Genomic DNA, 13317 nt, shown 5'->3' with positions numbered 1-13317 from the left:
TTGTAAAACTGAGACTGAAAGTGATGATAACATTCCTTCCTTTTATTCCTACGGGCAGCAAGATTCATGTCCTGTGGATGTTGAATGCTGTCCTGATTTCAACAAAGATACATGGTCTCTTGAGCTGATAACTCACAAGCAGCTCATTTACTCTCAGAAAAGAGAAGGACCAAGGTATCTTCTAATAATTATCACACTTTTCATTTTGCAGTTAATTCAATTGTGAACATTTTGCCAGTTTTAAAATGTAATTCAAATATGTTTGTTAAATTACATGCTGGCAAAGGAAAAATAATTACAAAAACTGTTGATCAGTGTTGAAAACCCAATTAAGTCATTAAGGTCATCAACGAAAGAATTTGCCACCTCTCCCTGGAGTAAGTACAAGCCAAATACCATGGATGCTGGGAGTCTAAAATAAAAACAGAAAGTGTTGGAGAAACCCAATAGGTCTAGTGACAATTGTGGACTCTATGTGACTCCAATACAATAATACATGTACAAATGTACTAAAGCCACTGAAGCAACTAAGGATGATCAGACTTACAAATCCCACCATATACAAGCCACAAATCATCATACGAATGAATGAAACTAAGTCAATAAACTAAATGCCATTTTTTCTGAAGATTGTAAATGAGAAAGATTTGCTGACATAATCCAGTACCAAGTAGAGGACTCAGCTGCATCCATTAGGTCACCAGAGTGGTTCCTGCTAGACTATCCGATACAAGCACTAAATAATAATGATATTAAACAACACCGCCAGGTGGCAATTCTGAAGTAAAATGCATGTGGAAAGCGTAATGTTTCACCATAGCTGTGTGCAGGTGTATGTCTACTGCAAATAACAACACCTGCCTTGTGCAAATTAACATTGTAAGAACATTCAAATCTGAAATTGAACAAAATTGGAGTAATTAGTAAATTTGAGTTACATTGGATAACAAAATTGTTTCAGCACATTGTTACAATAATTGGTACATAGATTTATATTCATAAATTGAAATCATAGCACTGTCTCACACTTGAGTGCAGGAGTGGACACATGGATAAGGAGTTTTGTTATTTCTCAAGTGGATGTTTAAATGGTACTCTTTGAATACAAAAAGATTCAAACCTGAATATGAATATTAAATTGTCAAACTCACACACTTTGAAAGTGAGGGCCCATTGTGGACCTAAAATTGAAGGCCATGATGGATCTTTCAGCCCAGAGTAGTCATTTATTTATTTCTTTTCATACTTTTCATTATTTACAAAGGCAGAATAGCCACCGATGTGTTGAATTAGTGCGAACACCATTTGCCTTAAGTTGGCTTACCGTAGACTGTGATTAACATTAGAAGTCAACAGGGAGTCATTGTCTTGTCTGACTGCCAATGCAAGGGATAAAGTAACAGTTCCCTCTGATTGTAACTTCTGATTTGAATTATCTACTGCAAGGGAGAGAAAAATAATATTGTATTTGTTTTTTTTCTGATTTCAAGTTGTTTTCACAGAGGTAAAATTTCACTTGTGGCTCACCATGGAGAGCTTGTAAATAGAGACCTGCTGTAAATCACAGTGGTGCTCAGGGAGAATGAGGCTTGTGCTGCCAGCCAGCCTGTCAGTACTTTACATACTTCTGACTCTTAATGTGATTGTACTTGGTGTTTATGAATGCTTGAGACCTAGACATCAAGTTAAGGACAGGTCGAAGCAAAAATCCGCTCAAATCAAAAAGTGAAGTTCAAAGTTTTTATTTGAATGGATCAGTGGAGCATTTAATAAGCCAAACAACAACAAAAAAACACATGCTAAAGCTAATGTAGGAAAAGTCATTGACATAGACATAAACACTTTGAGCTTCTTCATAAAAAGTCATGGTTTCATGCATGTGGTATTATTCAGGGAACAGCTGTTTCCCTGAGACCAGTTGACTCGTTGCAGCCAGTAAAGAACTAGAAAAAGAACATGACAGTGAATAATAAACTCCCTCGCTTTGGCAAAAATAAACCCCAAGGGTGGGGTTTTTAGGCATAAATGGTGCAGGCGTGTAAGCAGCACTCACTCTGAACCTCTAGTGGAATGTCAAGGTGGCACTATGCCAATCTGATAACAGTGAAAAGGTCCTGAAGAAACATCTCCTCTTCTGTTCAGCTACTGTCCGAATGGCAGGCAGGCCTCTTTGGGAAGGTAACAAAGTCCCACCGGAATCAATTACCTTTCCCTAGGAAAGTTCAGGGGCCTTTTAGCTGGCCTCAGTTGGACCCGTGCCAGCTCTCAGCAAAGTGCGAGTAAAAGCAACGATCTTTCTGCACACAAATGTCAAAACCACAATGCCTGTGTTTCTGCATGTGGGGTAGTTTACACGTCAATGGGCCAATTTTGAGCAGCCAAGATTTTTAGTCATTAAAAAAAACTAGCGAAATAATGCCACCGTCTATGGGGGTGGGAGCCAGAATCTTTTTCAAGTAATCATTGCTTGACAGCTCTGGCTGAAGTTCTTGCTCTGTGAAGAATTATTTGCAATCCTGCTCTTGCTCTGGTGCAACCGTCCCTTCTCCTCTTGTTTTGATATGAAAGAAATGGATTGTAGCCAAGGAAAACAGAATAGAACCGTAAGTGTCTGGTTAATATCATGGTGCCTGTTTGCTTCAGTCACACGAAGGTATAACATGCATTAAGACTTCTATATTTGCATGGAATGTATGTTTCGTTAACAAGGTGAATGAATAACATTTGTGTTTCCAACATCGGAGTCCAAATGGTAATTCAAAACAGCAACAGAAAGTCTTTAGATTTCAGCATACTGATTGGCACAGCTTGCAGAATGAAAGTAAAGTACAGTATGTCTATATTACAACTTGTAGGTGTAAAGGAGTACAAACTATCTGCAGTATTTTTCCCTCACAACATCATCAGTTAGTTTAATTCATCGACTGTAAGTTTTAACTTTTTATGTAAATAAGTGTTCATTATGTTCGACTTTAAACTGTACTGGGTCCTCTAATCACATTTCCAAATTCTTAACTTGTTTCAATATTCCTTAACTGAGAAGGGACTCATCATACATTTTCAGTTTATTTTAGGTTTTTAATCACAGTGAAAGAAACTGATTGGCCTCACATGACCAATTTTCCATTACAGAAGAGCCTTTTTGTCTTTTTTCCCACTGTTCTTAAGCTCTGTTTCTAATCAGGGTAATTATATGGTGGTATTACCCACTGCACTACTAATTTCTTTATAGTTCCAGACATAAGGACCATTATCATTTAAAGGAGAAGCTTAGAGCAATGATTTTCAAACATTCCTGCACAGAAAATCTCTTACAAATATCGACACTGCAGTAATCTGTGGTACATCTTGACACATCTCGAGTACCTGATATAAATATTGGTTACCTCCTGTTGCCACACTTCGGGGATCTAATGCATATATTAATGCACTCCAAGGACCTGATGTGAATATTGATACATTCCAGTGACTTGACAAAGACATTGATATATTTCAGCCATGTGACTCAATTATTGATATATGTCAGTAACCTGACTCCAATATTGATACTCTGCTGTTACGTGTCATAAATATTGATGTAATGCATTTACCTGTTGTCAGTTTGACATACTCTGATGACCTGATGCATATAATGGCACAATTCAAGGATCTAGCTCAAATATTGACACGCTTCAGGAATCTAATGCAAGTCATAACACACTCAATGGATCCCACAGCATGGGCACAGAGTTACTATTGACATATTCCAGGGCATTCGCAGTCAATAATGACAAATTCAAGGGGTCCAGTGAAATATTGACATCCTCCAGAGTCCTGTGGCAGATATTGACATACACGTACGGAAAATCTGTGATAACTATTGACAAAATTGATCCTCATCATGTCTATTGTCTGCTCCATAAACAAAGGCAAAAGGTACTAATTCAGGGAGGCTATACACTGTATTCCAAAGAAGTGTGGAATTCTCTGATCTCATTTTGAATCAGATTCCTGCAGAACACCTAAAACACATAGGAGTGAGAAGTTGAATTACTAACTTTAGGCTGCACTGCAAAACTGCCCTAAGCAGAGCAAATGTCAGGTCACTCAAAAAAGGGATGGAACAAATTACTGTCCATTGACACCTTTCTGTGAACTTTTAGAAATGGACAACCCTAGGTATCTTTTATCTAATTCATTACGCAATTGAGCACAAAACTGGCTGGGCCAGCTAATGTTGCCCATCTCGAATTGCCCTGCAGTGGTGATGGTGAGATGCTCTCTTGAACCACTGCAGGCCTTGAAATATATGCATGTTCCACAGTGTTGGTAAGCAGGGAGTTTCAAGATTTTGAGCCAGTGACATTGAAGGAATGGGCTCCAAGTCAGAATGGTGTGTGGCATGGAGGGAAACATGGAGTTGGTGGTGTTCCCATGTTCCTTCAGCTCTTGTTTTCTGAAGTATTAGAAGTCACAGGTTTAGAAGGTGATGTCAAAAGAACTTCAGTAAGTGATCACAATCTACCTCACAAATGGTACACGCTGTTGCCAGACACATCAGCAGAGGAGAGAGTGCATTTTTAAGGTCATGGATGGCATACCAAACAATGGAATGTTTTTTCCTGGTTGGGGTTACTGGAGCTGGACTCAACCAGGTTAGTGGGGAGTATTTCATTAAACTTTTGACCTTTGCCTTGTAGATGCTGGATATCTTTGGGGAGACAGGAAGTGAATCATTTGTCATAGATTTCTAACCTCTGACCTGCTCTTGTAGCCATGGTATTTTTATGTTAGTTGAGTTCACTTGCTGGTCAATGGTAACGTCAGTGTGTTGATAGTGGAGGATTAAGTGATGGTAACACCATTGAATGACAAGGGGTGACGGTCAGAATCTCTCATTGAAAATAGTCAATGACTGGTATTTGAGTGGTGTGAATATTGCATATCTCCATTTCTGACCTTATAATGGTGGAAAAAATCATTGATTAACAGCTGAAGATGGTTAGGCCTAGATGAATTGCCTGAAGAGAAGTCCTGGACCTGACATTATTTTCATAGAATCATAGAATCCTTCAGTGTGGAAGCAGATCATTCAGCCCATCGAGTCTGCATTGACCCTCCAAAGAGCATCTCACTCAGACCCCTACTCCATCCCCATAATTCTGCATCTCCCATGGCTAATCCCCTAATCTACACATCCCCAGACCCTATGGGCAATTTAGCATGGCCAAAAAACCTAAACAGCACATCTTTGGACTGTGGGAGAAAACCAGAGCACCCACAAGTAATCCGTTCTTCTCCAAGAAACATGGCTATCTTCCTTTATGCTAATTGGGATACCAACCAGCAATGAGATTTTTCCATGATTTTAATTGTCTCCAGATTTACCAGGGCTCCTTGATACCATACTCAATAAAATGTTGCCCTAATATCAAGGGCAATCAGTCTTACCTCACTTCTCGAATTCAGATCTTTTGTCCATGTTTAGAGTAGGGCTGAGATAAGTTCAGTGATCTTGGTAGAACCCCAATGGGCTATCAGTGAGCAGGTTACTGTCGAGTAAGGGTAGCAATGTTGATGCTCCCTTCCAATTTCATGCAATCATTGTCAGGTAGACAAAGGAAAAGAAAGAAAGACTTGGATTTGTAAATTATAGTGGAGTGACTGCTGAAATATTCTAAACATAGCAACCTACTGATATACAAAAATATCACATCAAGCAAAGTTATGACGGCCAGATAATCTTACTTTTAAAGATGTTGTTTGAGAGACAAATATTGGCCAGGTCACCAAGGAGCACATGGGTCAAGAGTGTCATGCTGGAAAAGCACGGCCGTTCAGGCAGCATCCGAGGAGCAGGAAAATCGACGTTTTGGGCACAAGCCCTTCATCAGGAATGAGGCTTGTGGGCCAAGGGGGCTGAGAGATAAATGGAAGGTGAGGGAGGGGGGGATGCTGGGAGGAATGTAGCTGAGAGTGTGATATGAAAATGAAGGTAGCGGTAAAAGTGATAGGTCGGAGAGGAGGTTGGAGCGGATAAATGGGAAGGAAGATGGACAGGTAGGACAGGTCAAGAGGGTGGTGCACAGTTGAAAGGTTGGATCTGGGATAAGGTGGGGGGGAGGGGTAAATTGTGGAAATCACTAAAATCCACATTGATCCGATGTGGTTGGAGGGTCTCAAGGTGGAAGATTAGGCTTTCTTCCTCCGGGCGTTGGTGGTGAAGGTTTGGTGATGAAGGAGGCCCAGGACCTGCAGTCTTTGGGGGATTGGGAGGGGCAGGGGTTAAGTTGTTCCTCATTCCTGGTGAAGGGCTTTAGCCTGAAATGTCGATTTTCCTGTTCCTCAGATGTTGCCTGAGCTGCTGTGCTTTTCCAGCACCACACTCTCAATTCTAATCTCCTGCTGCAGTCCTCACTTTCACCAGATTTGATTTATTGTCATGTGTACCTAAGTACAGTGAAATGTTTTGTTTGTGAGCAATTCAGGCTCATAGTAAGCAAGGACATAGAGATAATAGGATTAAAAAAAAACTTGGACAGAGTAAGGCATACGGGTTATACCACACAGGATGTGAACTAGACAAGATCAACATTTAAAAAATCAGCATTATTTGAAGTTAGAGAGTCCATTCATCAGTCTAATGACGTCAATGGTTGGAAAGATGCTGGAGTCAATTATAAAAGATGAAATTACGACTCATTTGGATAGCAGTAACAGGATAGGTCAGAGTCAGCATGGATTTACGAATATTCTGGAATTTTTTGAGGATGTAACTATGAAGATGGACAAGGGAGAGCCAATGGATGTAGTGTACCTGAACTTTCAGAAAGCCTTTGATAAAGTCCCACACAGTAGATTAGTGAGCAAAGTTAGGGCACATGATATTGGGGGCAAAATACTGACTTGGCTTGAAAATTGGCTGACTGACAGGAAGCAAAGGGTAGTGATAAACGGGTCCCTTTCAGAATGGCAGGCGGTGACCAGTGGGGTACCACAAGGTTCGGTGCTGAGACTGCAGGGATTCTATTGTAAGGTTTATGCTGAGCAGATACATAAGTGGAGTTGAGTCCTTGAAAAGATCAGCCATGATCTTACTGAATGACAAAGCAGGCTTGATGGACCAGATGGCCTACTCCTGCTCTCAGTTTTTATGTTCTTGTGATCAGTTATTTGCACATTTTCTGTTTTGTTTCCCCTTTTCCTAATGTTGGAGATCGGCGATTTCACACAGTTCGATATTTATTTTTAATTTAAAACAAAATGCTGCAGATCCTGGAGACCTGAAGAAAATGAATAGGTTCAGCTACATCTTCAGAGAGAGAAGCAGAGTTAAGGTCTTCTTCAGAATGTGGGTGGATTCTGGGGAAGGTTGTGTTCCTATTTCAGATGTTTAAATGTTTTAAACTCCCATCTGTTTTGGAGGACTCCAAGTTGTTTTTTTAGGATACAGTCCTGCTGTTCTTCTGTACCTACTCTGTTCAAAAGGTTCTGTAATTCCTCAGTGATGAGAAACACCAAACATCTGTCAGGTCAGAATGGGAAAGGAAGAGAACCTAGGTTATAAGGTGTATCACTACATCAGCAGCAGGAGTGGGCCATTCATCTCATTGAACCTGTTTCCCCATTCGATGAGGTGTTAGCTAATCTGCACTCACACCACATTGATCTGCATTGCTCATAATGAAATCCTTACATAACAAATCCATCTATCCAGATCCTGAAAGTACCATTTATCCTAGTATCCACAGATTTTTTTTGGATGAAAGCATCCCAGATTTTAACAACTTTTAACGTGAAAAATTGCTTTCTGATTTTGCTGTGATGTGGGGTAGTTTTAATTTCAGCATTGGAAAGAGGGTGGTGCAGCGTAAACATTGTTGACTGAGTAATCTATGCTCATGTTCTGCATGCATGAGTTACGACACAGGCGATGAACCCTTATGCTAATTAAACTAAGCACCAAGATAACCTCACCTCGCCTCATAATCTGTTAAAGAACGCATGACAGGGAACTCCTATATAAAGAAAAATAATATCAATTTATTCCTTAATTATAAAAGTGAACATGAAACAACTATTCACAACTTTAAGCCCCCCTTTTCTCTTAACTGCTTATTATCTGCCTCCAACTGTACAACAATATCCTGATCCAATAATAAATTTGATTAAAATTACGTCAACTTAATTTGGCTGTTGTCTCCAGTGTCTGTCTTCTTCCGGCTGAAGATCTCCCCATGTCATCCTCTGTCGTTTACTGCAAAGATGTTTCATATGAGAAAGGTACCTTTGATTGGGAGTGTTTCGAATGACAATCTTTCTCGGTGGAAGTTACTCACTGTCAATGACAGTTAATCTCTGTCTGACTTGTAAAATGCCTGCTTTTTTTAAAAATACCTCTAACTTTGGATCATCTTATTGGTTCGTGGTTGCAAAAGCAATAAATTCAAACTCAATTGGGTTTTAGTTTCCTGGGCATAATTTAAACTGATTGGCTCAATTCGAATTGTTGTCAAAACAGCAACCAGCTCAGGTACCTATTTCACAGCCAAATGTTACATATTTTCAACTTTTCAGTACACTCTGAGACTGCTAGCTAATCATATGACAGGTGCTTGTAAGCTCTCAGCGCAAAACAGCCTACACTCTCTCTTAAAGGTACAGTTCATGCCTTCAACTTCATAACACATGATATTGACTCTCACAATGGTAAAGCTTAAATTCAGTTAGTAAATCTAATGACAACCATGAAAAAACTGGATGATAGAAAATTCAATTTGTTCCCTAACACCCTATTCGAAAAGGAAATCTTGCATCTTTACCTACAACAATGTAGTTATTTCTTAACTGGCCTCACCAATTTACCTGTCACTTATGCATCTGACCAAAATGGAACTGATAGGAATGACCACCATACAATCCTGAGGTACTGCCATTATGCTAGTAGGATAGGTTTTGAATACATTGAGCAATTCTTGGATGGTGTGCATGAGATGCAATGGACAATCAGTGTCAGCAGAATTGTATTCAATACAATCTGTGACCTCAAGATCCACTGTAAAGCTTTTCTACCATTACCATCAAGCCAAGGGCCAACCCTGGGTTAATGGAAAGAGCAAGTGGGGAAGTCAGGTGCAGCAGCAGCCATAGTTAAAAACAGCAAGTAATATAAAAACAGCAAGTAATATAAAAAATTGCACAGCCAGCGGATCTGTAGTCCTATCTTATCCATTCATGAATGGTGCACAAGGAGGCTCCTCAAATATAGCCATCTTCAATGATAGAGGAGTCGACACATTTGCACCCATGCTCAGCCAATGGTGCTGAGTGAATAACCTATCTTAGCTAATTTGATTCATCCATGTGACTCTATAGTAGAGTTTATTATTTTAATATAGATGTATCATGATTGCTGCAGGTGCTGAGCCTAAAATAAAACAAAGGTGTGTGGATGCTGGGAATCTGAGACAAACCCAGAGAATACTGGAGGAACTCGACAGGTTTAGCAGCATCTATGGAAAGGAAGCAGAGTTAATGTTTTGTGTCCATTGGTGACTGTTTGTAGATGCTTCCAGGCCTTCAGAGCTCCTCCAACAAATGCTGCACCTATTCGATGTTCAATGTCCCCTTTAGAAAATGAAAGCGTTCCAATAAGAAAATTCAGAAAAGGTTAAGATTGAAGTCAGAGAAAAGAAAAATATATAAAGGCAAGGAAATAACACATAAAATATTTCTCTAGATTATGACACAATATGTACCATGATTTAAACAGTAAATTGATCAGTAGCATATATCAGGTATAGACAATGGCGATCGAGTGAATTCTTAAAAGATTATAAAGGCAGTAGAAGTATACCTAAGAGGGAAATCAGGAGGGCAAAAAGGAACATGAGATAGATTTGGTAAATATGGTTAAGGAGAATCCAAAGGGAGTTTATAAATACATTAAGGACAAAAGAGTAACTAGGGAGAGAATAGGACCCCTCAAAGATCAGCAAGGCAGCCTATATGTGGAATTGCAGGAGATAGGGGACATACTAAACAAATATTTTACATCAGTGTTTACTGTGGAGAAGGACATGGAAGATACAGAATGTGGGAAAGAGAGGGTGACACCTTGAAAATGTCCATATTACAGAGGAGGAAGTGCTGGATGTCTTAAAATGCATTAAGGTGGATAAATCTCCAGGACCTAATCGGGTGTACCCTTGAACGCTGTGAAAAGCTAGGGAAGTGATTGCTGGGCCTCTTGCTGAAATATTTATACCACCAATAGTCACAGATGAGGTGCTAGAAGACTGGAAGTTAGCTAACATGGTGCCACTGTTTAAGAACGGTGGTAAGAAAAAGCCAGGGAACTATAGACCGGTGAGGCTGACATTGGTGGTGGGCAAGTTGTTGGAGGGAATCCTGAGGGATAGGATTTACATGTATTTAGAAAGGCAAGGACTGATTAGGGATAGCCAAAAGGGTTTTCTGCATGGGAAATAAAGTCTCACCAACTTGATTGAGGTTTTTGAAGACGTAACAAAGAGGATTGATGAGGACAGAGTAGTGGATGTGATCTGTATGGACTACAGTAAGGCTTTCAACAAGGCTCATCATGTATACTGGTTGGCAAGGCTAGATAACATGGAATACAGGGACAATTAGCCATTTGGATACAGAACTGGCTCAAAGGTAGAATACAGAGGGTGGTGGTGGAGGGTTGCTTTTCAGACTGGAGGCCTGTGTTACCTGTGTTACAAGATTGTGCCACATAGATTGGTGCTGGGTCCACTGCTTTTTGTCATTTATATAAATGATTTGGTTGTGAAAATAGGAGCTATAGTTAGTAAGTTTGCAGATGACACCAAATTTGGAGGTGTAATGCACAGTGAAGAAGGTTACCTCAGAGTACAACAGGATCTTGATTAGATGGGCCAATGGGCTAAGGAGTGACAGGTGGAATGTAATTTAGAAAAATGTGAGATGCTGTACTTTGGAAAAGCGAATCAAGACAGGGCTTTTATATTTAATGGTAAGGTGCTGGGAAGTGTTGCTGAACAAAAGAGACCTTGGAGTGTAGGTTTATAGTTCCTTGAAAGTGGAGTCGTAGGTGACAGGATGGTGAAGAAGGCATTCAGTGTGCTTTCTTTTATTGGTTAGAGCACTGAGTAAAGGAGTAAGGGGGTCATATTGCAGCTTTATGGGACATTCGTTATGCCATTTTTGGAATATTGTGTGCAACTCTAATCTCTCTCCTACAGGAAGAGCATTGTGAAACTTGAAATGATTCAGAAAAGATTTATAAGGATGTTACCAGGGTTGAGCTATAGGGAGAGGCTGAAAAGGTTGGGATGTTTTCTGTACAGCGTCAGATGTTGAGGGTTGACCTTGCAGAAGTTTATAGAATCATGAAGGGGCATAGATAGGATAAATAGACAAGGTCTTTTCCCTGGTGTGGGGGAGTCCAGAACTAGAGGACATAGGTTTAGGGTGAGAGGGGAAAGATTTAAAAGGGACCTAAGTGGCAAATTTGTCACACAGGGTGATGCATGCATGGAATGAGCTGCCAGAGGAAGTGGTGGAGACTAGTACAATTACAGCATTTAAAAGCAATCTGGATGGGTAGAACAGAAAGGGTTTAGAGGGATATGGACCAAGTGCTGGAAAATAGGACTAGATTAATTTAGGACTAGATTAATCTGGGTGGCTGTACATTTCTATGACTCTAAGTGAACAAAATTAACAATGCATTATAGATTTAAAGGGAATGCAGTTCAATTATCACATAAATTAATAAATAAATAACTGAATTAATAAATTAAAAATCATCATAAGATTCAATTGCGATGTGAATCTTACTAATTGACTTTTATGTTAGATTTGTTGTTTTCTCTTGCTGATCAAATTCTCTCTCTTGGCTCTGGATAGACTGGTAAAGGAACTGAAAAATACTTTGAGGAAGATGTGACTGACACAATGGTAATGTGAAAGCATGTCTCTGAACCATAAAAATAACACACAATTAAACATATATACAGGTTAAACTGGCGAGATGCTTGTATATGATTTGAATTATTTAGCAACTCCATCAGAAAATTGACCCGACTTTTTCTCGTGATTGCTTCATAGTTTAATTCGGGAAGGATTTTCCCCTTCTGGACGCTGGCAGCAAGGTCGATGACACTGGATTATTTAGGCAGGCTCCAATGGGATTCCCAATGTTTATCATGAATCCTTTATCACAGGTGGGCTGGAGAAGGGACTAATGATCCAAGGCCTGACATTGTGTCGGCTTGTAGTAACTAGTATAGAAGCTGATTGCAGATTCCTAATTTTACTCTAATTTCAATTTCACATTTACTTCTTCACTTAGCACTGTTGGTCCTTTGTGATTGATTTAACTGGTAAAGTGATCTTAGAAAATTTGAACCTTTCCATGAGTTCTGCAGCACTTCTGGATTACAGAAATTCTGCGGCATGCATGATGCAAAATACGCTGACTTTTTTTTTGTTATTTACGTCTGATTGCAATATTCTCTCTTTTAAGTAGCCAGATACATCTTCTGCCCCTTCAAACTGAAAATCTTAATTAATACTGGCTAACGTAACAAGGTGAACTGGTTCAATGCCTCACAGAATCACAGCATTGTTATCCTGTGGATGGCCATTTGGCCTATTGTGTCTGTACCAGCACTTCAACAGAGCATCATGACCTCCTGCTTTTACCCCATACCCTTCCATATTATTTCTGTTCCTGTTTTCCTACCTTGCCATCTAGGTTACACCACAGTAACATCAGATGAAATAATGAAGTAATGTATATGTTCTAGGACTGCTCTGTTGAAAGGAAATGAAACTATGTTTTTTCAGCAAACCTAATTTTGAACCTACATGAACCATAAATGAGAGAAACAAATGCTGACAATAGTACATCAGAAAGTAAGAAATGAATGACTAGCCATTCACTGATGCATTGCTCTCATTAGACACTTTATTCCAGATTTTCATTTGATTCAAATTCCACCATTTGCTGTGAGGGGATTTGACCTCGGGTTTCCAGAGCATTACCTGGGTGTCTGGATTAATAGTCCAGCGATAATACCATGAGATTATCCCCTCCCCAAAAGGAATGTTGGTCCCAGACATGTCAGTTATCTGTCCCTCTGCTAAGATCTATTATTTACTTTAGGAAATAAATGGAATTATTAGACTTCCTCATATGGAACATAATGAATGAAGTAAACTTCTTTGTCACAAATCTTAAACTATGATTCATTGCATGAGATTCACGATGAACCATTAGCTCCTTTACAGGCATAATGAGTTTCAATTGCTTTCTTTCTTATCAAC

Source organism: Chiloscyllium plagiosum, unplaced genomic scaffold, assembly GCF_037043375.1.
Source record: "Chiloscyllium plagiosum isolate Xiang-an unplaced genomic scaffold, Cpla_swu_hap1 HiC_scaffold_1, whole genome shotgun sequence".
Taxonomy (NCBI): domain Eukaryota; kingdom Metazoa; phylum Chordata; class Chondrichthyes; order Orectolobiformes; family Hemiscylliidae; genus Chiloscyllium; species Chiloscyllium plagiosum.
Note: the sequence above shows the minus strand (reverse complement) of the source record.